Raw genomic sequence first — 27,332 nt, 5'->3', positions numbered from 1 at the left:
GTTCCGGCAACTAATAGGGGAATAAAAGATACATCTATTATTTGTACTCCCCAGGTCATTAAAGTGGGTTATATCATGGGTTATATCAGTTGTATATAACTTAGTAAAACTTAAGCTTAATGTTAAGGGCTTTCTAAAAACCAGAATTAATAATAATAATAGCAGCTAGTATTTACTTGCTGCTTACTATATGCCAAATTCTACCTCCCTTAGCTCATTAATCATCACAAAACTCTATGAATGTCAAAGCAACACAAGAGTCCATGGATGGATAAATGGATAAACAAAATATGGCATATATATATATACACACACACAAAAGAATACTATTCAACCTCAAAAAGGAGGGAAATTCTGACATATGCTACAAAATGGATAAACTTGGAAGACATTATGCTAAGTGAAATGAGCCAGTCACAAAAAGACTATATTTTCCACGTATATAAGGCACTTAGAGTATAAAAAATCATAAAGACAGAAAGTAGAATGGTGATTCCCAGTGGCTGGGAGGAGGTGGAAATGGGAGTTATTGTTTAAGAGGTATAGAGTTTCCATGTTGCAAGATGAAAAGAGTTATGGAGATGGATGGTGGTAATGATTGCAGAACATTATGAATATATTTGATATTACTAGACTGTTCACTTAAAATTGAGTAAGATGGTACATTTCATAAGTATTTTACCACAATTTTAAAAAAATGTTAGGGGAAAAAACAGCTATGAGTTGTTTTTATCACCATTTTACAGATAAGGAAACTGAGGCAGAAAGAGGCTAAAGTATCTTGTTCAAGGTCACACAGTAGACATGGGTGGGACAAGAATTACATGATAGGGTCTCCTGATCACAGAACCTATTCTTTTACCTCTGTCCTCTTCTCCCTTTCTGTAAAGATGGAGAGATGCAATGCCCCATGGGGATGCAGTTGATGGAATTAGAATAGATGGGTGGTTGGACTACAACACCTATAAAATCTATTTTTTCGTTGCAGCACTTCCTTCCAACCTTAAGAATTTGTGTGCTTCATTTAGCCCTACAGAATTACTATCAAAATGAACTGTTTGCTATGGTTGGAAAACAAGCTTAGGAACTACTGCTAAGGAATATAAAGATAAACCACATATTGAGATGCATTCTAAGTCTACAGGTCAAACCTATTACAACAACCTTTAGAGAAATAGCATTTGTTCATCCAACAAATATTTATTACATGCCTTCTACATGTATTGTTCTAGGTGCTTGGTATATAGCAGTGAACTAAATGGACAAAGATCTCTGCTTTTGTGGATTTTACAGTCTTGTGGGGGAGAGAAAGTAAACAGTAAACATAGTAACTGAGTAAATAATACAGTACATTAGGAGGCAATAAGTACTTGATCACAGCTGCAGTTTTAAATTAGGTTGGCAGGGGAGACCTCATTGAAAAGGTGACATCTAAGCAAAAGCTGAAGGCGTCAGAGGCAGCCACATGTGAAAGAAGAACATTTCAGGCAGAAGAAACATCCAGTGCAAAGGTCTAAGACAAGAGCCTGTGCGGCTGGAGTTGCTACAGGGAGGCCCATGTGACTAGGGCAGGGTTGGGGAGGGGGTGAGGAGTGGGAGGTCAGTGCAAGCAGTGAAGGAGGGGTTGATTATACAAGTCTTCCAGGCCACTTTAAAGACCCTGGCTTTACACTGAGTGAGATGGGGAAGCACTGCAGGGTTTTAAGCAGAGAAGTGACATGATCTGACTCACATGGGATATATTAAAACACACCGTATTTAACATTGTTTTGACTTGAAAAGATTCTTTATCCCTGAGATCACTGCTCATGAGGAAACGGAGCTTACATCTAAGCAAATGTCATCACGACGTGCTGAGAACCCCACTGATCCTGTGAGTGCAGTGGAAGGAGAAGGAGTTAGGGGAGTTGAGTAAAAATAGTTGTGTCACTTTGTTCAAAGAACTGCTGGGAGGAATAACTAATAACAATAGCTGTAAAGGTCACTGCAAATATTAAGTGCTATCAAATGCTAACTACTATTTAAAAATAGAAAGCCTGTCATTATTCTTTGGCCCAGGAGTCAGGACCTCTGGCAGCCTGCACACCTCGGCCAGCCTGTTAATGTTTCAGTGCCTTTAAAGGACTTTCCCATCAGACTATGTTATCTGATGGCTCTATCTCCCATCTACAGTTATGGTGGAAGGAACTGAGCTATTTACCACATATACTCTGCAACAAAACACAATCCTGAGGGTAGGGGTTGATGAGCATTTGTTTTTTGTTTTTGTTTTTTTTAAAAAATCATTAATTCTTAGGCTGCACTTACAAAACTCCCTGAAAGCACTGAACGTTTGAATGGATGACATGGGTTTTTACATGTAAAAAGTTCTTGCAGCGAGTTGTTTACATCAATCTATTGGGTCATGGAAATTTTGCTCGAGATTTGTTTGTGTGGGAGTAACACTGAAATACTAGCTTGTCAGTGCCAGCTTTGAAACTAACACAATGAATAGCTATTGTTCTGACAGAATATCCGGCAGCTCATGTCTACATACACTGAAGATGACCTTCCTCTTTAGAAATAGTTCCAGTCATTATATATATATTTTAAAATGGTATTGGTGTACCCAATGTTCTAGGTGCTTGGGGAGAAGGGACATTGTATAAAGATATTTCAGCTTCTCTCCTAAAAGGATTCCACAACTACTCTATTTGGTTAGTTAGGTCGCCAATATTACTGCATTCCTGGTATAAAAAGATATGTTACAGAGATAGAAAATAAAGAAAGGAAAAGGTAAGCTTGTCATTTAACACCAATTAAGTACTAGGTTCTATGATATGATATCATTTCACTTCACCAGCACAACCTAATAAAAATAGATACTGTCCACCATTTTGCAGATGAGGGACTAAGACAGATTACGTCACTTGCTAACTTTAGTTAAGTGATACTCACTAGTTTAGTAAGTGTCAGAACTGGGATTTGAACTTTGTGCGGTTGACTCTAAATCCATGCTTTCCCACCATACAGATCTGCCATCAAGAAGACTGCCACCTGGTGGGTATGACAAGACTCAGGTATATAAATCAACTAGAGAAAAACAAGCAGCACATAACCAAATGCTTAATCCACATGACTCCAAGACGCCTGGGTTTAATTCTACCAGCAAGTACAAAGGCCTACAAAAAGCAAGGCTCTAAGCAAAGTACTTGCAGGGACATTAATGGAGTAGAAGAACTAAAGGAGGTAAATATTTTTCTATCAATGACATATATGCCTCAGATAATCCAAGATGACTGAGAAGAGAGGCGTGATGTTGCAGGCCGAAGATGACACTGCTTACCTTTTGAAGTGCTAGGTCCATTCGTGTCTTACACCTGAAGTTCCATGGTCTATAAGCCAACAGTCTTGAGGGGTGGGATGTGAATAAGTCCTATGCAGTAAGTCTTCACACATTAAAGAAAATGAGAATTAGAGGTCACAAAGACAGCTGTAGCATCCATAGATAATGATGAAAATAAGTCTAAAATGTGATTGATTACCTGTTAATGTTTAAGGGATTAACAATGAAACACTTTCCTTTTAGCCGAGGGACACTTTCCTTTTAGCCGAGATCCTGGAATGCCATGTTAATCTTTAGTTCCTAGGATGCCTCTCCTGTTTTTTGTAATCCACTGATATCCACTCTGGGAATGGCAATTGTGTTAGTTACAAAACCATAATCTCTCAGCTCTAAACTTCTATGCTCTGACTTGTGCTCTAGGCTGGGACTCTCTGGCCTGCTGGCTCCAGAGTAGGCTCTATCAAGGAGTGCTAGACAGAGACAGCAAGGCTGGAAAAGGAAGAAGGAACCTGCCTTTTTCTGTTTCCTTTCTGTTTGCTTCCCACTTGTCAGTGCCTCTGCAGTCTACTTCTTCACCCTGGCAGAGGCAGTTCATTTGGTAGCAACAGTTGATTCTAGTTTGCAGTTTCTCTAATACTCACAAACTTCATAGTGTACAACCCCCCACCACCATCCTCCCCATCCCCAAAAGCTTTTTAAGTTTTAATAATTCTGACCTCTTCCCATGTCCCTCTAGTCCTAGGCTGTCCTTCAGTTACTACCAACATGAATACTGTAATGTACTCTTAGTCTTTTCAGTTCTTCCACACCTAGTTAACAATTCTTTATACTGAATTCTCTGTTAATTGATGTGGTTTCTGTCTGTTGACTGACATACAATTAATTTCACTGTTATTTAAATTAAAGCACATTGGAAAGCTATTTAGTGTATGCTAAGGTACAAAACAAATGTTTGGAATAGGAATATTCAGTTAATCTCCTGCACACAAGGCTGATGGTTCATGTCCAACTGATCATGTCCCTGACTGGTTTAAGACCTCATAATGACCTCCCCATTCCATAATGGATAAAGTCCAAACTCCTAGCACCAGGCTCTCCATGACAATCTCTGCTCTTCTCCAGACCCATCTGTCTCAACCATGCCTTCTCCGAACCGACCATGCTCTTTTTCATACTCCATACTCCATACCTTTGCCTAGGTTGTTTCCTCTGCTAAGAATTTATCTGTCAAAGTCCAGCTCAGGTATCACCTCTTCTAAAAAGTGGTGTCTTCCCTGTTTTCACTCTCCTTCTAACAGCTACACACTCCCTAGTCTGTACTCCTGGTGCTCCTAAGTCTAAATGTGCTCTCCTATCAGACCACAGGCCTCTTGAGGCCAACGTAGACATCACATTCTACCATGTTTTAGTACCTGGTATAGTGCTGGGCACTCGGTAGGCTCTTAACTAATGTTTGGTGACTTAGAATTATCTGTAACTTTTTCATTATCCAAGTTTCTTGCTACCTAACTGAAGCATAGAGTTAAACAACAACTCAATGTTCAGAAAATTTTAAAACTCATTTCTTTTCCTCTTCCACTGGAAGAGGAAAAAAATACAACTTCTCCAAATCCAAAGTTGTATATATTTGCACTAGGTTTTATCGTAGGAGGTGAGGACATTATAATCTCCTTAGTGCAGTACAAGGAGAGCTGACAACACCCTGAGTGCAAAAGCTGTAGTTGACAAAGGAGTAGAAATGGCATTCCAGGATCTCGACTAAAAGGAAAGTGTCCCTCTGGCCAGGGCAGGCCACAAGAGTGCTGAGCAGTCCTCACAAAACTCTTCTTAAGTCAAATATGATAGCCATCTTGCAAGAAGTTACGTGATTTGCCTAACTGGAATCTATAACTCAGCTCTCCTCTGTCACCAGAAATGGTGATAAGAATGGTACTCCTGGGAGGCCGGGGGTAGTGGATCATGCCTGTAATCCCAGCACTTTGGGAGGTTGAGGCAGGAGGATCATGGGGTCAGTAGTTCAAGGCCAGTTTGGCCAACATGGTGAAACCCCATCTTTACTAAAAACACAAAAATTAGCCGGGTGTGGTGGTGCACCCCTGTAGTCCCAGCTACTTGGAAGGCTGAGGCAGGAGAATTACCTGAACCCAGGAGGCAGAGGTTGCAGTGAGCTGAGATCGTGCCACTGCACTTCAGCCTGGGTGACAGAGCGAGACTCGGTCTCAAAAAAAAAAAAAAAATTTACCCCTGGGAGTAACTGGTCCAAACACCCCAGTGTGGTCAAGGGTCCCTCATGGATTAAGGGAGTGGCAATATTCCCAAATTAACTATGTCATTGGGGCAACAGGATTTTTTCTGTCCCACATCTTGAAAGTCATTTCTCCTGCTGCTGGCTAGCCACATATGTGCTCCACTACCTTGTTGCTTCCTCAGAGTCTGAAAGTGCCAAAGGAGTGTACGTGGCAATAGATAATTGGAACCTGGAGGCAAATAGCAGGCAGCACAAATCTACTACTCTGACCAAGGCTGCTGGATGCTCAACATTTTGAAGGTGGGGCTAGAAAGGAACAAAGGCAAAAAAGAAGCACAGTTTCTCTTTGGCCTATCATCTATCTATCTCTTGGTCTTTCAATATGCAACAGTAAGCATCTGTTCTTGTATGGGGAAGAAACATGAGTTAGTATGGTCAGAAATAACTGTGAGCTCTCCAAGACAAATAGTATGTTTTTACCCACAGAGATGTATTTTCACACTTGCAGACATCACAACGACTCAATCTTATGGAGAATAAATTATTTCACTGCCTACCTCAGGAGTAACTACATCTGTCAGTTTTTGTGACTTTATTTTCAGGAATCTCTGCTGAACAATTGCATACCTATTTGTTCTCTAGCATGTTAATATCGAAACTTTGTGTAAATCTGCGAAAAATCAATTTGAGAGAAATGCATTTGGTGTGGTATTAAGTATAATATGCAGAATGAACTTAGTTAACGGAACAAAAAGATATACATTTCCTAGTCCAATGTGATACACCCAAAGAAACGAGTTAAATCTTTTAATATTTCATCCTTGTGAAATGTTGAGCACTTCAAGTGGGATATGAACTATTTTTAAAAATTCCACAGGAGAAGGGCAATGAATGGACGGCGGGCTGGGTGTCTTCCCTTTGCCCATCCAGGTCCATTCTCCACCCTTTCCACTCTGAGCACTGCCCCAGGAGCCACAACCTACAGACAATGTCAATGAGTTATCATACTTCTTAGCTTCCCATTGGGTTCTGCCAATGGGGATCTTAAAGGAAATAGGCCTCCATATTGTCCATGGCTAATCGCAATCCCTGCCTTTAGAGTTGGTTCAGGTTGACTGTCCTTGATTTAAGGTCACTTCTCTCAAGGCAGTCTTCTCTAGGTGATAGCCACCCCTCCTCCATGCACTAGGGCCCAGGGTGAGGGCAGCTTTGCTGCTCTTGGCCCTGGGTTACTGTGCTACCCCTGTGGTTCTCCCCTACCCCACCCACACACCCAGCTGCCCATGAACATCTTGTAAATAGTTCCCTTATAAATAGACTCTGATCAAATTATATTAATTTCAGTGTACATCCCTTTCCTTTTAGGAACTTGAATGGATAATTCTATACTGCTCAATATTGAGGGGTAGAAACATTCCAGTCTTTTACTGGAAGTCTCCTTTCCAGAAAGTTTGGTAATATGCAGGGGTGCTATTCAAAATATTGAACATAATGCTCCAGCAGGGTCCTGGAGTCCTTGCTGTACCAGGCATTATCCCTTTAGTGGCTGGATTATAGCAAAATCTAGAGGGTCCCAAGGGAGGAGCTGAGGCAGCCAGGGCAGATTGCACTTGGAGGCGTCAGGATCATCACTATTTACTGAACAACAGGAAAACGTTTAGTGTTTCAGCAGCTGTTGCATCCCAGCTGAACGTTAGCCCAAGTAACATGCCTACCTATTTTCACCTTTACCTTAGTAATTTCAACCAGAAAGTTCATTTCTATGGTTACTTAACATACTCTAATGGCAGAACCGCAGCCGAAACATTAGCAGGGAACAGATGTTGCCATGTACATATAATGAATGAGCAACACATTTTTCATTCCCTCCCCCGACACCCCAAATGAACCAAGAAAGAACCAATTTTAAGCCTGTGGCAGAACGGGTAGTGTACTGACAAGCGCGACATACGAACCAAATTTCAAAGGCTGCCCGGTGCTACCAAGTGATTTTTAGAACTGTGACATTTGCATCAAAGATTGCGTTTGTACTAAGCATTTTGTATCCCTCATGACAGTCCTTTTAATCCTGGACTTTGGTTTTGGAACTTATTTGTTTGAGCATATAAAATAAAACACTGTTTGATCCTAGCCACATACAAGACATTTCTCGATTCTTTTAGAGCTGATCCCGTATAATATAATTGGTTATTCCTCCTCTGAAATATAATTATATCACATATTTTTATATTTCCTTCTGCTGCTTCTATGGTGACACCATTTACATATCTCAAGTGATTAGTCACGAAAAGGGGCCATATGCTTATAACACATACTATCTGAATTTTTAATCCTGTTAGCTTAAGCCATGGACAATTAAATAAACTCCTTTCTTATTCACTGTGTTGCAAATGCTGAATAACTAAACTATCTTGCTAATGAAGCATCACATTTAAGAAAATGAGACATCTAGTGATTTTACCAGAATTTAACGGTGGATCTTTAGCTACACAACAATGGTTTAATGAGAAAGAACACCCATTCCAAGAGCTGGTGTTTCAAATAAGTAACAGGGTAACGTAACAGGATGGGGCAGCAAACACAGTATGTATGCATATATGTCTGAGATGCTAAGTGATACAAGACAGACTAAGCTACAGAATAAAATATTCTGACTATTACAAATCATACAGTACTGTACACAAGTCATATATTTAGTATGAATGTCTAGGTTAGCTAATATCTATAATTCATACATTGTACTTTTGTTTAGGTTTCTATTCCAAGGCTAATTGAGGATAAAGGAGGATGTCCTGTCTTAATATGAAGATACATTCTTCAAAGTTTATTTGTTGAGTATGTTTCCTTAGTGTAATATATGAGATTCATGAAATCAAACAGTTTTCCTTATAAAGAAAAATATTATGCCACAAGCCTTTAATTAAACAACCACCTTTGGAAATAGAAAGGTAAATAGAAATACAATTAATTGTGCTAACTATTCTTCCCTGAGGACATTAGCCAGGTCTTCTGGAATTATTTAGAATAATATTAATGAAACAGAATTATCAAGCTACATCTGGTACTTTTCAATCTTATAAAACATTTCCAGGAAAGATGGGTACTTGGTTCAGTAGTGAGTAAATTCTTTCAACATTTCTAAATATATTGTGTCAAAATTCTCTGAGAACCATGGCAACTCCAGGGTCACTGTTAGTTTCCCCTGCCAGTACATTCGAAAACACACCATACAAAAGATCCCAAGACAGGGAAATAAATAAGCAATCTTTTGGTTTCTACTAAAAAGTTAGTTGTTCTGGGAATAAAATGTACTTTTACCCAACCTCCAAGTGCGAAAACTCAATCAAAGTGCAGTAAAAGCTTAAGGTAAAATAGGCAGCAAAGTAAACCCTTGAGTTCTAATGCTGCTGACAAGTAGCTGCTGACCACCCAGAGACCATTACAGAAGCCCCCACAATTCATCACCTCAGTCAAGTGAATTCCCATTTATTCCTAAGGAGTAGAAGCTATAAATTTTCCTATAAATGTGCTGCCCTAGCAAATCTGTGACCAGAAGACGCCAACACTGCTTTGGCAACAGCCTTGGCTCCCCCATCTGACAGCACTTCAGTTCTGGGACTGCCTTTCTAAAATAGCCTTAGGGGACTTTCTTTAGTTAGAAGCACTGTACAACATCCAATTCAATAAAATAAAAGCATCAAACCAATTCATTTGCCAGGTTAAAAAAGATACTGCTGACATTACAGTCTCAAAAAATTCAGATACTGAGCCATCCGGAGTCTCAGTGTGGACTGCTTGCAATGAAAACAGATCAGGAGGTGCAAAAGTCAAAGGGTCTTCTGAGGGGACAGCCAGCCCCACAGAGATCACTTCTATGTTATTCCTGGCAAATGATTCCACTGCCTTTTGCAAGGCAGTCCACGGCTGCTTGGGTCAAACTGACAGTTGTTCAGATGGATCTAAAACATTCATCCCTGTAACACACCTTTTGGGTCTCACTTTTCATTTTTCTTGGGAAATAGAACAAGTCTAGCCTGCTTCTCCCTTAGAGCTCTGCATGAAGTTGATGCCTACCATAACGTCTTCTTTAAGCCTTAGCTCTTCAATCTGAAAGAACAATGCTTATTGGCTACCTCTATCAGGTTCAACAGAGGGGGTTCAAAAATCCCGTATGTGGCAGACATACATAATTAAACTTAATACAAGAAGATGACTGCTATATCTACATACAAAGTCCTTTAGACACTGCTTTTTAAAGTATTTTTAATTTTTTTCCCCATAGCAATATAAACTTTTTCACAATCTTATGGGAACACAATACACAAATGGGACTGAAGCAGAGCTGCTCTGGTTGAAGGGGATGATGGGGCTCAGAACCTCACCTGCTTAGCCTCCCTCTATTCCGTTTAGAGGCCCTAGAAACACCCGTGGGACCCCAGGGACCCATACAACACAGTGTAACAAGCACTGCTCTAAAACTTGAGAGGAGGGTGAAAGTAACTGCTGGTTAGAATGTAGAGGGCTAGGGAGGGGGTGATGGTATAAAGAGCAGGTAACAGAGAAAACGTCCCTAAAATTAGTGGCATTTGGTGATACAGAGTTTATATCACAGAATGGAACAAAATTATAGAAGTTTATAATGAGATTATTGCAACAGGTGAGATGATGCGAGCTTGTGGGCAGGCTGTTTCAGGGATGGAATTAGTAAGAGTTGCTGGTTATTGGATTAAAGTAGAATTCTAAGATAATGGTAAAATTTCTTGTTCATTCATTCATTTAATGGGCATTTGCTGAGAAATCAATATGTGCCAGGTATTATTTAGAGATGAATAAGAATAGTTTTTGCCTTCAAACAGGTTACAGTCTAGTCAAATGAGAGGGATAAGTAATGAGGCAGGTAGTAGAACAGGAGTGGTAGGTAATATTATGAAAGGTGTACATGATAGTATGAGAGCAGAAAGAAGTGGGAGGCAGATACATGTACTGGCTCCCTGTACTTTATTCCAACCTCCTTCTAGCATGCCTTTCTGCTTCTTTGGGACTGGAAAACTAAAGACTACACATCATAGTTTCCGTGCAGCTCCATTTCCCCTCATGGACCTAGCCTCTGCCAAACAGAAGCAAAGACTGAAAGACTTGGAACATGTGTGTGGCTACCACAAGGGAGAGACCATCTATTACTGCTGCCATTGTTTAGACTGACATGCATGGCTGTGGAGGTTTCTGATTTTTCAGTGACAGTGGTGCCAGTGTTTGGCCCCTGGCTTCCTAGACACTATGCTGACATGGATCTCGGCAGAGGCAGACGGACCTAGAGCTAAGAATTGTGGTGGCACCTTCCTTCTTTTCTGGCTTCCTGATCATGGCAGAGGCAGTGATTCCTTGGTGAGCCGGTTCTGCAGTGTTAATCTGGGAGTCACTCCTGGAAACCCAACCTATAGTCTGCTCCTCTAACCCTTCCAATAATTTTATTAGCACCTAATCCTCCCAACTCCCTGCCTTTTTTGTTAAAAGCTAGCTAAATAGATTGTTAGCTGCAACTAATTTCTAACTGAATAAAGGGATATTTAACACAGGCTAGAGGTGGTCAGGGAAGGCTACCAGGAGAAGATTCCAGGCAAAGTCAGGAAGGTAAAGAAGAGAGAGAATCACAGGGCATGGTGGTGCATGCCTGTAGTCCCAGCTACTCAGGAGGTTGAGGCGAGAAGATCACTTGAGACCAGGAGTTTGAGACCAGCCTGGGCAATGTTGCTAGACCTCATCTCAAAGAAAAAGAAAAAAAGAAAAGATGGAAAATGATGTGTTCCGAGAAGTGCATAGGATTTACAAAGGGGAATGCTAGAAGGGAGAGGCAGAAGGGCAGGCAGGGACACATTCATGAGAGCCTTGTGTCAGTCTAAGCAAATTAAGAGTTTTATTTAGAGGAGTTATTGGAATGTGTAAGCAAAGAAATAATATAAGCATATTTGCATGTTAAAAAGACATCTCTGCAGAACTGTAAAGTGTAGATTGGCACAGCTGGAGTGTAAGTGGGGAGACTTAACAGGAGGGAATTGCAATAATCCTGGCAAGAAATATTGAATATTGTGAGATTAGCTAAAAGACAGTAGAAGTAGAGTGGTGGGAACAGATTTTAGAAGTAATAAGGCAGCAGAATATTTAAGACTTTAAGACCATCTAGGTATCAAGGTAGTATGAGTAAGGTGTTGTGGAGGATGGCACTCCATTTTCTGGCTTTTGGCAACAGGTGGATGGTGGTGCTATTTATTTGTATATGGAATAAATAAGGGGGAGTATGTTCAGTGGGGAAGATGAATAGTTTAAGTTTGGATGTGAGAAATTTTAAGGAGCCTGGGACACAACTAAGTAAAACTGTAAGTAGGCCTTGGGATAGATGAGTTTGGAATTCAGAGTTCAGTTTGATAGTCCTCTCATGTAAGTGACAATGAAGATGCGGGTAAGATTATAGGACAATGGGTACCCTGAAAAGAAGGCAGGGTTCACCTGGATGTGGAGTGTCCAGTGATAAGACAGTGAGGCTCAGAAGGGTGAGGAAGTAGGAGGCGGGTGGATGGTGAGAGATTTCTTAATGGGTACACTGCACATTATTTGGGTGATAGATACCCTAAAAGCCCTGACTTCACCACTACACAATCTATGCATGTACCAAATTACACTTGTACCCCATAAATTTATACAAATAAAAAAATAAAAAGAAGGCAGGGCTAATGACAGCCCTGAGAATAACAACCATATCAGAGAAGCATAGAAAAAGATGGGAAGATTGGGCCAGGAAGACAAGAGAGAGAAAAGAAAATGGTATCTTGGAAGGCCACAGGAGAGACTTGAAGAATGAAGAAGTGGTTCAATGTCAGATGCCCCAGAATGGTCAATATAAGCATATGCACACGTGCACACACACACAGAAATTGGTTTTTATAAGCTATAAGCAAAAGTAACTTAATGGGAGAATTGAGAAATGCATTTGACAAAGAGGAAAAAGTAAGCGCTAGAGCAAGGTGAAATATCAAAGGCTGCTTATTTTTTTCAAGAAACTCAAATGTGATGGGAAGAGAGATGAGGGAGTTGCTAAGAGAAGACATATGTATGAAAGTTTTTTTTATTGGAATGTCTCACAATAATGTGCAATTATTGAGAACTTACTGCATGCCAGGCACTCTTCCATGTGTTTTACATTAATTCATACAATCCTTACAACCACCTTATGACATAGGTACACTGTTCTCCCCATTATACAGAAGAGGAAGGTGAGCAACAGTGAAGTTATTAAACAAAGTAATCTGTCCAAGGTCACAAAGTTAGGAAGCAGCAATGCCAAGGTCCATACCCAAAAAGTCAAGATACAAGGGTACCTGCATAGTCTTGGGCTTTACTGCCTCTCACACCTACAGGATGATCAGAAAAAGCAGAGGAGAGGAAAAAGTTGAAGATGCTGGAGAGTAAGGCATTTGCAAGGAGCCTAGATAAGACAGAGTTCTTAGGAGGAAGAAAATAGTGAGAATGAATACAAATGAAAAAAGTTATAGCTGCAGGGGTCTAAAAGTAGATGTTGTATACATTAGACCTCCTTTTTTTCTGTCCAATAAGAGGTAAGAACATCTACTCAGTGAGAGAGGACATCGTAAGGTATAGCCCTTGACATGAGCAGTGAAGGGCTGAGATAACTGCTGGGCATACGACAACAGCAGGCATTACTGAGAGAGAACTAAAGAACTGAGGATCTGCATGGGGTCTCAGCTGAGGCCGGAGCTCATGAGTTTTCACTGCCCTCACTCTGCCTGATGGGTGATTTTACTGAACAGAACTGTTGGGGAGACAGAAACTGGGAGTTTTTCAAAGTGAGGGAAAGTTAAGAAAATTAACATATTGGAGGGGCCGGGTGCGAAGGCTCATGCCTATAATCCCAGCACTTTGGGAGGCCAAGGAGGGTGGATCCCGAGGGTAAGAGATGGAGACCATCCTGGCTAACACAGTGAAACCCCATCTCTACTAAAAATACAAAAAATTAGCTGGGTGTGGTGGTGGGCACCTATAGCCCAGCTACTCAGGAGGCTGAGGCAGGAGAATCACTTGAACCCGGGGGGCGGAAGTTGCAGTGAGCCGAGATCGCATCCCTGTACTCCAGCCTGGGCAACTGGGCAATATTCCATCTCAAAAAAACAAAACAAAACAAAAAAACAAAAACAAAAAAACAGCATATCGGAAATAAATCAAAATATTAATTTAACAAACACTAAATGGTAATTACTATATGCCAGGCATTGTTCTAAACATTTCTAAATATTAACTCCTTTAAAAATTATCATTGGGTTGTCAGCGAGATGGCCAACTAGAAACTCTTAGCTCTCTCCCCTACTCAACAAAAACCCTCCATAACAACAAATAAACTACATTTTGACCAACATAACTAAAGGAGAGCTCCAGAGAACAGCAAGGAAGCCGAGAAATGATGTAACGCATGAAATCCTAGGATGGCCATATGGAGAAGGGAAGGAAACACCTTGCCTCTGCCACCCATCTCCCCAGGTGAAATAGCTCAGAAGTAGGAAGAACTCCTTGCTGGGAAGAGGTAACCAGGAGGATCCCAGCAGCCCCCATCACCACTGTGAACACCTGCAGTCTTTACTCCTGGAGACTCCAGTAGTCCTCACAGGATCACAGCCCAGCTTCAGGGGTTCCCTGGAGTCCACACACTTAGCTACCCCCAGAGAAACAGCCAACACTGTTCCCTGCCCCACTGTGGCCCATGCTGCTACTGCTCTGTGCCATCTTGGAACCAGAGCCACTGCTATGGTGTGTCCTGTTCTGGAGGCAAGCAGCCATTGCACCCCTCCATCCCTGAGGCCCCACTACCACCAAACCATGCCAAACCAATAGCTTACCATCCCAAAGCTGAGCTGCTGCTATCTCCTATTCGCTAGGGCCAAGCTACTACAGACCTGCTCCATTCCACCCAACCCAGTCATTGCTACATCCTCCCCTTACAGCCAAGCTGCAGTGTTGCCCCATCCCCGGGGACCTGGAACATTGAACTACTGGAGCAGCCACACCTCCGACCCGGTGCTACAGTTGAAGCAGTGCCCCAACCTCAGGGGCTTCAGGCATCCTGCATAGCGGAACAGTTGTACTTCCCAGCACAAAAGGAGGTACTGCTGAGCCACGTAGCTGTGCTTTCTGGGACTAAGAAGATGCAGTGTTTCACATCTCAGGAAATCAGAGACTTGGCTGGGCTATACTACCCTGCTCTCCAGGCTGCAGCCAAAGCACCCCACCTACATGGAACTAGATTAGCCCCATCACAGTCCCAGCTAATGAGGTAGCCCACTTCTCCAGGGAGTGGTCATTGCTGTACTGCTCCCCTCCCCGTGGGGCCCAGGACACAGCAACATCTTGCCATTTCTGGGTCCTTGCTGCTGCTATACCTGGTCCCACAGAGCCTGGGCTACTGCTGTGTCCCACCATCCCAGGGCCCAGAGTCACCACTACATAGTACCTCATTTCTCAGATTCTGAGCTGTCCCTGTCTCTTGGTTGTTCCAGGTTCCAAACTGAAACTGTTCCCTGCTCCTCAGGGCCCAAGCCTGAGTATACCCCTTCTTCCTTAGAGCTGTGTCAGTGCTATGCCCTGGCTCCCCATGTCAGAACTACAGCTACATCTCGGGCTTCTGGGCCCAAGCTGCTGGGGTGTGGCTCACAGCAACAGACCCTGGCTTAGTGAAAGAACTGCATCAACTCGTGCCTTGGAGCATGAACCTGAATGGTAAGTCCCAGGTGATACAGTAGTTTCACAAGACCTTGAGACCAGGAACCCAGCTGCACAGTCCCTCAGAGCACCTATACCCCGGATTGCAGTGCTGCTGTGGCTGCCTATGAGTCTCCCAGACCCAATATCAAGAGATCCCCTCAGCTAAGATTTACTACTCTGAGGAAGACAAGAAAAAAGGAACCCTAAAGCCCTTTCCCTAATAACCTACTCAGCCATGATCACTGCCACAAACTCCTGTAGCCTAGGCCATTTGAGGCACTCACAGTCATTGTTAACATAAATAACAACTGAAGAAGCTACAAAGAGACTATACCACTAACCCACACAAAGCCAGAACCACCACACCCTGCCCAAGTGACACCCTTAGGCCCTCTGGAGGTAAAAGTCTTCCCTTACAAAAGCTACTCTGTTAAGTTTGGAATAGGTAACTGCACCACTAGATGAGCGGACATCAATGCAGGGACACAAGAAACAAGGAAACATGACACCACCAAAAGAACACAATAATTCTCCAGTAACTGACCCCAGGAAATTTAGACAATGCCTGAAAAGGAATTCAAAATAATAATCTTAAAGAAACTCAGTGAGATACAAGAGAACACAGACAATTCAATTAAATCAGGAAAACACCACATGGTGTGAATGAAAAATTCAACTAAGAGATAGATAAGTGTATTCATCTGTTCTTCTATTGCTATAAAGAAATACCCAAGACTGGGTAACTTATAAATAAAAGAGGCTTAACTGGTTCATGGTTCTGCAGGCTGTACAGGAAACACAGCAGCACCTGCTTCTGGGGAGACCTCAGGAAGCTTACAATCATTGCAGAAGATGAAGGGGGAGCAGACACATCACATGGTGAAAGCAGGGGCAAGAGAATGAGGGGAGAGGTGCTACACATTGTTAAATGACCAAATCTCATGAGCACTCACTCACTATCATGAAGACAGTACCAAGGGGAATGGTGCTAAACCATATATGAGAAATCTGTCTTCATGATTCAACCAGGAACCACCTCCAATATTGGGGATCAAGAGATTTGGGCAGGGATACACATCCAAACAATACCAACATCATACAAAAGAACCAAACAGAAATCTTAGAGCTGAAGAATTTAATCAATGAGATAAAAAACAATATAATAGAGAGCTTCAGCAGCAAACTAGATCAAGCAGAGGAGAAAGAATCTGCAAACTTAAAGATAGATCTTTTGAAATGACTCAGGAGAAAACGGAGAATGAAAAAGAGCGAAGATGGCCTATGGAACTTATGGGACACCATTAAGTAAATTTTGCATTATGGGAGTTTCAGAAGGAAAAGAGACTGGGAAAGGGACAGACAGGTTATGTAATGAAATAATTGCTGAAAACATCTCAAGTCTTGGGAGAGATATGCACATCCAGATTCATGAAGCTCAAAGATCCTCGAGCAGATTCAATACAAAGAAGTCCTTTCTGAGGTATATTATAATCAAACCATCAAAAGTCAAAACAAAGAGATAATTTTTAAAGCTACAAGAAAAAAGTGTCAGGTCACATATAAGTGAATCCCCATTAGACTATCAGTGGATTTCACAGTGGTAAGTTTACAATCAAGTAGAGAATGGAGGATATATTCAAAATTCTGAAAGAAAAATCAAAGAAAAAAGAAAAAATAAAACTTGCTAGCCAAGAATACTATACCCAGCAAAGCTGTATTTCAGAAATGAAGGAGAAATAAAGACTTTCACAGACAAGAAAAAGGTGGGGAAATTCATTGTCATTATACCGGCCTTATAAGAAATGCTCGAGAGAGTTCTTTAAGCAGAACTAAAAGGATAATTACTATCATGAATACACATGAAAGTATACAACTCACTAGCAGAGGTAAACACATAGTCATATTCAGAATACTCAAATGCTGTAATGGTAGTGTTTAAATCATACATACCTCTAGTATGGAGGTTAAAAGTTGAAACAGTAAAAAATGACTATGATAGTCATTAAGTGATACACAATATAAAAGATGTAAGTTGTGACATTTGTAAACCAAAAATAAAATTCAAAGCCCCCAACAAACAGATGGATCCTCCTCTTGGCCAATGGCATTCCAAAGTTAACCTGAAAAACTAGTTCAGGCTATGATAGGAACCAGGGTGGGCCATGCCTTATTATTCCCTTCTCCCTTTTGGAATTCAGGCACAGCTGACAAGCATTAACATTAAACAGATGTTAAGACTGACAAAGCAGATTCTTCATAGCAATAAGACCAAATTCCAGCCTGCTTCCAGTATAGCATCACATGACAGACAGCAGACCCTAAAAGAAATCAAAGTATTTTGCCCCAAATTATATTTCTTTGATATATTTTGAAATGGCCTTGCAAACCTGTCTCTTGTGAGGAAAATATACTTTATGTAGATAATCCTCATTTCTTTCCATGTCTTTTCCCTGATCCAGGAGAGAATTAACTGAGTCTGTCCCTTTTTTGGGTCTGATGAGAGCTCTGAAGCTTGCTACCAGCAGGTTTCACTTGCACGATAAAACCTTGGTCTCCACAAACCCTTCTCTTAATCTAGACATTCCTTTCTATTGATTCCAGGTCTTTAGATAATAACTTTTTCAACCAGTTGCCAATCAGAAAATCTCTGAATCCACCTGTGACCTGGAAGCCCCCTGCTTAGAGTTGTCCTGCCTTTCCAGATCAAACCAATGTACATCTTATACATATTGATTGATGTCTTATGTCTCCCTAAAATGCATAAACCAAGCTGGAGCCCAATCAGATCTCCTGAGGGCTGTGTCATGAGCCATTGGTCATGCATATTTGGCTTAGAATAAATGTCTTCAAATACTTTACAGAGTCTGATTCTTTTTGTTGACACATCAAAAGCATAAATGGTGATGGAGAGTAAAAGTCTAGTTTTTTGTATGTGACAGAAATTACCAATTTAAACTGGTAGGTTATAAGATGTTTTCTGTAAGCCTCATAATAACCAAAAAACAAACAAAAAAACTACAGGAGATAAACAAACAATAAACAGAAAGATATCAAAGCTTAGTACTACAGAAAATTATAAATTCACAAAGGTAGACAACAAGAGAGGAAGAAAGGAACAGAAGAGCTATAAAACAACCAGAAAAAAAGTGCTCATCATCACTGGCCATCAGAGAAATGCAAATCAAAACCACAATGAGATACCATCTCATACCAGTTAGAATGGCAATCATTAAAAAGTCAAGAAACAACAGGTGCTGGAGAGGATGTGGAGAAATAGGAACACTTTTACACTGTTGGTGGGATTGTAAACTAGTTCAACCATTATGGAAAACAGTGTGGCGATTCCTCAAGGATCTAGAACTAGAAATACCATTTGACCCAGCCATCCCATTACTGGGGATATACCCAAAGGATTATAAATCATGCTGCTATAAAGACACATGCACACGTATGTTTATTGTAGCACTATTCACAATAGCAAAGACTTGGAATCAACCCAAATGTCCATCAGTGACAGACTGGATTAAGAAAATGTGGCACATATACACCATGGAATACTACGCAGCCATTAAAAAGGATGAGCTCGTGTCCTTTGTAGGGACATGGATGCAGCTAGAAACCATCATTCTCAGCAAACTATCGCAGGAACAGAAAACCAAATACCGCATGTTCTCACTCATAGGTGGGAATTGAACAATGAGATCACTTGGACACAGGAATGGGAACATCACACACTGGGTCCTATTGTGGGGAGAGGGGAGGGGGAAGGGATAGCATTCGGAGATACACCTAATGTAAATGACAAGTTAATGAGTGCAGCACACCAACATGGCACGTGTATACATATGTAACAAACCTGCACGTTGTGCACATGTACCCTAGAACTTAAAGTATAATTTTAAAAAAACCCAGAAAACAAATAAGAAAATGTCAGTAGTAAGTTGTTACCTATCAATAATAACCTCAAAGGTAAATTGATTAAATTATCCAATCAAAAGACATAGAGTATCTGAATGGGTTAAAAAAAATTAAGGTCCAACTATATACTGCCTAAAAAATAAGAGACTCACTTAGGTTTTAATGACACCCACAGGCTGAAAGAGAAGGGATACAAGAAGATATTCTATGCAAATGGTAACCAAAAGAGAGCAGGGATAATTATTTTTATATTTGATAAAGCATATTATACCAAGAAAAGAAAGAAAGAAAGAAAGAAAGAAAGAGAAAGAAAGAAAGAAAGAAAGAAAGAAAGAAAGAAAGAAAGAAAGAAAGAAAGAAAAGAAAGAAAGAAAGAAAGAAAGAAAGAAAGAAAGAAAGAAAGACCGACCAAGCATCCAAATCAGAAAGGAAAAAGTAAAATTGACTCTATGAATTCAGTGAACTTACAGGACACAAAATCAACATACAAAAATCAGTAGCATTTTTATACACGAATAACAACTTTTAAATTGAAAAAGAAAGAAAGAAATTCCATTTACCAAAGCAACAAACAAAATAAAATACCTAGGGTAAATTTAACCAAGGAAGTGAAAGATATGTACACTGGAAATTATAAAACATGGATGAAGAAAAGTGTTGAAGAAGACACAAATAAATAGATGGGAAGATATGGATTAAAATAATTAATATTGTTAAAATGTCCATACTATCCAGGCAATATACAGATTCAATACAATCCCTATCAAAATCCCAAGGACATTCTTCACAGAAATAGAAAAAAGTCCTAAAATTTGCATGAAAACATAAAAGACTAAATAGCCAAAACAATTCTGAGAAAGGAAAACAAAGTTAAAGATATTACACTTACTGATTTAAAATTATACTACAAAGCTAAAATAGTGTGGCACTAGCATAAAAACAGACACACAAACCAGTGGAACAGAATGGAGAACCCAGAAATAAATCAAAACATGTATGGTCAACTAATGGCGCCAAAGGACAAAATGGGGAAAGAATAGTCTCTTCAATAAATGGCACTGGGGAAACTGGGTTTCCACACGCAAAAGAATGAAATTGGACCCTATTTTTATAGTATACATAAAAATCAACTCAAACGAGCTAAAATACCTAAATATAAGACCAGAAACTATAAAACTCCCAGAAGAGAACATGAGGCAAATCTCCTGGACACTGGTCTTGGCAGTGGCTTTTTGGGTATTACACAAAAAGCTTAGGCCACAATACCATTCTGCCCAAAGCAATCTACAGATTTAATGGTATTCCTATCAAAACACCAATGTCATTTTTCACAGAATTAAAAAAAATATATTCTAAAATTCATACAGAACCAAAAAAGAGCCCAAACAGTCAAAACAATCCTAAGCAAAAAGAACAAAGCTGGAAGCCTCACATTACCTGACTTCAAGCTATACTATAAGGTTACAGTAACCAAAATGGCCACATCATGGTACTGGTACAAAAACAGACACATAGACAAATGGAACAAAATATAGAGAATCCAGAAATGAAGCTGCACACCTACAACCAACTGATCTTTGACAAAGTCAGTGAAAATATGCAATGGGGAAAGGACTCTCTATTCAATAAATGGTGCTAGGATAACTGGCTATCCATATACAGAGGAATAAAATTGGATCCCTATCTTTCACTATATACAAAAATTAACTCAAGATAACTTTAAAGACTTAAAGACTTCAAACTATAAAAAAACCTAGGGCTGGGCACAGTGGCTCATGCCTGTAATTCCAGCACTTTGGGAGGCCAAGGCAGGCGGATTCACCTGAGGTCAGGAGTTTGAGACCAGCCTGGTCAACATGGTGAAACTCCGTCTCTACTAAAAATACAAAAATTAGCTGGGTGTGGTGGCGGGAGCCTGTAATCCCAGCTACTCGGGAGGCTGAGGCAGGAGAATCACTTGAGCCCGAGAGGTGGAGGTTGCAGTGAGCTGAGACCACGCCATTGCACTCCAGCCTGGGTGACAGAGTGAGACTCCATCTCAAAAAACAAACAAACAAACAAAAAACCTAGAAGAAAATCTAGGAAATATCCTTCTGAACATTGACCTTGGCAAAGAATTTATGACTAAGTCCTCAAAAGCAATTGTAACAAAAACAAAAATTGACAGTGGGACTTAATTAAACTAAAGAGCTTCTGCACATCAAAATAAACCATCAACAGAGTAAACTATCAACAGAGTAAACAGACAACCTACACAATGGGAGAAAATATTCACAAAACCATGCATCCGACAAAGATCTAATACCCAGACAAATCTATATAGAACTTAAATAATTCAACAAGCAAAAAAATAATAATCCTGTTAAAAAGTGGGCAAAGGATATTAACAGACACTTCACAAAAGACAAACAAGCAGCCAACAAACATATGAAAAAAATGTTCAACTTCACTCTTTATAAGAGAAATGTAAATAAAAACCACAATGAGATAACATCTCACACCAGTCAGAATAGCTATTATCAAAAAATCAAAAATAACAGATGTTGGCGAGGCTGCAGAGAAAACGGAATGCTTATACACTTTGGTGGGAAGGTAAATTAGTTCGGCCACTGTAAAGCAGTTTGGAGATTTCTCAAAGAACTAAAAATAAAACTACCATTTGACCCAGTAATCCCATTACTGTTATATATCCATAGGAAAACAAATCATTCTATCTTTTTTGGTAGATATGTTTGTATGTTCATTGCAGTGCTGTTCACAATAGTAAAGACATGGATTCAACCTAGGCGCCCATCAACTGTGGACTGGATAAAGAAAATGTAGTACATATACACCACGGAATACTATGCAGCCATAAAAAGAATGAACATCATGAAAAGAATGAAATCATGTCCTTTGGAGCAACATGGATGCAGCTAGAGGCCATTATCCTAAGCAAATTAACACAGAAACTGAAAACCAAATACCACAGGTTCTCACAAGTGAGAGCTAAACACTGGGCACACACGGACATAACAATGGGAACTACAGACACTGGGGACTACTAGAGGAGGGAATGAGGCAAGGGCTGAAAACTACCTATTGGGCACTATGCTCACTATGTGGGTGACAGGATCAATCATACCCCGAACCTCAGCATCATGCAATATACCCATGCAACACACCTGCACATGCACCCCCAAATCTAAAATAAAATTTAAACATTTTTCTAAAAAGCTCAGGCCACAAAAGCAAAAATATATAAATGGAACTACAGTTAACTCTTGAACAACATGGATGTTAGAAATGTTAACCCTTGCACAGTCAAAAATCCACATGTAACTTCTGACTTTCAAAAAAATTAATAGTCTACTGTTGACCAGAAGCCTTACTGATAACATAAACAGTTCATTAACACATATTTTGTATGTAATATATGTTATATACCATATTCTTACAACAAAGTAAGCTGGAGGAAAGAAATGTTATTAAGAAAATCATAAGGAAGACAAAATATATTTAATATCAATTGAGAGTGGATCCATCATGAAGGTCTTCATCCTCATTGTCTTCACATTGAGTAGGCTGAGGAGGAGGAATAAGATGAGGGCTTACTGTCTCAGGGGTGGCAGAAGAAGAAGCAAATCTTCATGGACCTATGAAGTTCAAACCTGTGTTGTTCATGGGTCAGCTGTACATCAAACTTAAAAGCTTCTGCAGAGCAAAGGAAATAATCAACAAAATAAAATGGTATCCTAAGAATTTAGAAAAAAAGTTTGCAAACCATATATCTAAAAAGGTGATAATATCCACATTTTATAAAAAGCTCATACAACTCAGTAGTAGAAAAACATATACTGTTCCTGACTTAACAATGGTTTAACTTACAATTTTTCAACTTTAGGTTGGTGGTAGTATAACACACATTCAGTAGGCTTCTCCACTGATGATCGTGTTCCAATACTGTAAGTGGAAAATGCACTTTTGATTTAGGGTATTTTCAATTTATAATAGGCTTATTCAAACACAATGTAAGTCAGAGCATCTGTAACCCGATTAAAAAAACAGGGAAAAGACTTGAACAGACATTTCTCCAAAGACATAAAAATGGCCAACAGGTATAGGAACAGGTGTTCCTCATCATTAATCATCAGGGAAATGCAAATCAAAACCACTCTAAGATACTACCTCACCCTGTTAGGATGGTTATTAATAAAAAGTCAAAAGATAACAAGTGTTGGTAAGGACATGGAGAAAAGGGAACTCTTGTACACTGCTGGTGGAAATGTCGATTGGTAGAGCCATTATAAAGAATAGTATGGAGACTTCTAAAGAAATCAAAATTAGAACTACCATGTGATCTAGCAATCCCTCTTCTGGACATATGCCAAAAGGAAATAAAATTACCACCTCACAAAGATATCTGCACTCTCATGTTTATTGCAGCATTATTCACAATAGCCAAAATATGGAACAACCTAAGTGTCTGTTGGCAGATGAATGAAGAAATTGTGATACATACAATAACACTGAATATTATTCAGCCCTAAACAAGAATGACATCTTGCCATTTGCCACAGCATGCGTGAGCCTAGAGGACATTATGCTAAATGAAACAAGCCAGACACTCATGATCTCATTAATATGTAGAACATAAAAAATGTCAATTATACAGAGAGAACAAAACAGTGGTTGTCAGGGATGGGACATTGGGGAGAGAAAATGCGAAGACATAGTTCAAGAGGATCCAAACCATCAGATGTGTAGGATGAACAAGTCTAGAGATCTAATGTACCCTGTGAGGACCAGAGGTAATACAATTGTACTGTATGTAGAATTCATGCTGAGTCAATTTTAGCTGCTCTTGCTACAAAAACAAAAAAAAAAGGGTAACTACGTGAGATGATAGATATTTCAATTTGCTTCACTATGGTAACCCTTTTACTATCTATATGCATCCTATAACATCATTTGTATAACTATATACAATAAAATTTATTTTAAAATGTTTACAATTAATAGTCATTTACATTTATTGCTGTCTATGAACTTCATGCTTTTCTAAATCACATGCAGTCCTGACAACCTCCCTATAAGGAAGCTGTTACTCTCATTTTATACTCAAGGAAAGTGGGGTTCAGACAGATTAATTAATTTGCCCAAGATCACAAGATTTAACACGTGGTAGAGCTGGACTATGAACCTGTGTTTGGGTCTCTGAAGCCTTTGCTTTCCATCACTGAAGCGCATTTTTTCTATATGAAATGAGGTAATGAATCAGGTATTTAGGGCAGATACAGGAGGACATAAAGTCAAAAGGGGATGATTGCTAGAAAATGGAGGAGACTCAAGTGGAGGTCTTGGCGTGTTTCAAGGGCAAACAGAAGGGGAATAAACTGAAAGAGTACAAGGTTGGGCTCAAAGAGTGGTATTCCATAGTTTAGGATTTCAGAGCTAGAGCAGGGTCCATGGATCTGAAGGCAGCTATGCTTACCACTATACCACCAACGTACCACATGATGGGTCTGAATTGAAGGGTGTTTGGGTAAGACCCTGGGTGAATGTGGGGTCTAGAAATGACAGCAAGAAGGCAGCTTCTTGACAGGTACCATGAGGCCCAGAGGAGGAAGGGTTTTTGCAAGAGGATGAAGAACCAGTGGGTTAGAAGTGGCTGTCCGGGGACTGGGGACAAATCAGCCAATTCCTTCCCCCTGCCTCTTTCACAACTCCATTCCCTCACTCACGATAGAGTTAAATGATGAATTTATTTAGGATTAAATGATGAGTTCAACACAATCCAGATGAGATCAATCACATGCAAAAGGTGTCATACATACACAATATCTTTCCATATCAGTCATAGGAAGAACAAGAACTTTGTTTAACCCAATCAAGGATGTTTCTTTATCTAATAAATATTGATTGAGCTCGTATTATATGCCACTAAATGGTACGCGGAAATAGAAAATAAACAAGTAAGAAAAACAAGGAAGGTGGCAATTGTTACAGATAAAAATAAAGCTAGTTAAGAGAATAGGGAGTAAAGGAGAGGGGAGAGTGTACATATTGCTATTTTATAAGCGACGTTCTGGGATGACCTCACTGAAAAGTGACATTTTCCCAGCCTTGCAGATATTGAAGAGAAGATACGCACAAGAAAGGTGTCTAAGGTCTACGGTGGGTGCATGCTTGGTGTGTTCAGGGAACATCAGGAAGGCCAATGTAGTTGGAGCAGAATGAGTGAAGGGAAGAATAGCAGGAGTAAAGATCAGGACACGAGTAGAGCATACAGGGCCTTCTAGAATGCTGGAGATTTTTTTTTGCAAATCATTAACATGATTTCACTCTTATTTTAAAAGGCTTATTCTCACTATTGTGTGGCAAGCAGTGTGTGTGAAGTAGGAGTTAGGGAGGAAGGATGCCATTTAAGAAGCTATTGCAAGAATCCAAGTGGAAGAAGAGGCCTGGACCAGGGTGCTTAGCAATGGAAGTGGTGAGAAGTACTTAGATTCTGCTCATATTTTGAAAGTAGAAATGACACAATGTGCTGTTAGATTGTGTGACTGGCAGCCTTTATGCTGGCCCACAGTGATCTGTACCTCCCCCTGCGTGTAGGTTTGACCTACTGACTCACTTCCAATGAAAGGAATATGGTAAAAGTGATAGTATATAATTGTGAGTTAGGTTACAAAATGTGACTTCCGTCTAGCTGCCCTCCCTCTCTCTGGCTCACTCTGGGGGAGACCAGATGCCATACTGTGATCTGCATTTGGGGAGGCCCATGTGGCAAGGAACTGTCGTCTCCAGCTAACAGCCAGCAAGAACCTGAGGCCTGCCAACAGCCACGTGTGTGAGCTTGGGAGTGATCCTTCCGAATCAAACCTTGAGGTGACTAGCCCTGTCCAATGCCAGGATTGTAGATTTATAGTCTAAATGAGACCCTGAGCCTGAGATTCAGCTAAGCCATGCCCACATTCCTGACCCACAGAAACTGAAGTGATATTTGCTGCAATAGATAATTAATATAGGTTGGATATGAGATGTAAGAGAATAGTTAAGGATGACGCCACAGGATTTGGTCTGTGTAGCTGGCACCTGGAGTTGCCATTTACTGGAAAAGGAGCAGGTTGAGATGGAGAAGAAGAAGCAGGAATTGTTTTGGGTGGGTTAAATATAAGATATGTAGTCACTGGAGATCATGAATATGCAGCTGTACATTCAAGTCTAAAGTTTGTGGGGGAGATCTGGGCTGTTCCACCCCTTCATTCATTTTTCCATTGCTTTGTTTACCTTTTTCTTATTATCTGTGGGAGCTGTTTATATTATACAGATAGAGGTCTTTTGTCAGATATATGCATTACAAATATCCTCTACTCTGTGGCTTATTTTTTCACTGTGAAGAGTGTCTCTTGATTTACAATCTAAATTTTAATGCAGTTTGACTTGTTTCTTTCCCTTTAAGGTTAGTACATTTTATGTTCTGTTTAAGAAATCTTTTCCTACCCTATGGTCATGAAGATATGCAAAAATATAAATTTGAGTATCATCAACTTTCTGGATAAGAAAACCTATGGAATGACTACAGAAAGAGAAGAAATCTGGGACTCACAGGTCCAGGGCATGCCAATGCTTAGAAAACAAAGGGGTGACGGGAACTGGCAATGAAACTGAGAAAGTAGATGGCCAGGTAGGTAGGAGGAGACAACTGATAGAGAGCCCCAGAGTTTCCAGGTGAGGGTATTAACACTGACTCATGCTGCTGATAGGTAGAGAGAACGACTCAGAGTGGAGCACCGGATAAGCACTGTTTTAATGAGCCTGTGTACAGTCGGGGAGAGGAGCTCTAAAGTCTGACTGGAGTAGAATGGAAGAAAAAGTGAAGACAGGTACAGACCACTCTTTTGGAGGAACTATGCTGTATAGGAGAAAAGAAAAACAGGGTGGCAGCTAGCGAGAGATGTGCAATCAAGGGAGGGATTTTTCTCCATGAAAGATGTTACAACAAATGTGTAACAGCTAATATGTATACAGCTAGTGAGAAAGAGCCAACTGAGGAAATAACTGATGTGAGGAGAGGCGGTTTAAGTGCTTGAACAG

The sequence above is a fragment of the Theropithecus gelada genome, chromosome 7b (genome assembly GCF_003255815.1).
Source record: "Theropithecus gelada isolate Dixy chromosome 7b, Tgel_1.0, whole genome shotgun sequence".
Lineage (NCBI taxonomy): Eukaryota > Metazoa > Chordata > Mammalia > Primates > Cercopithecidae > Theropithecus > Theropithecus gelada.
Note: the sequence above shows the minus strand (reverse complement) of the source record.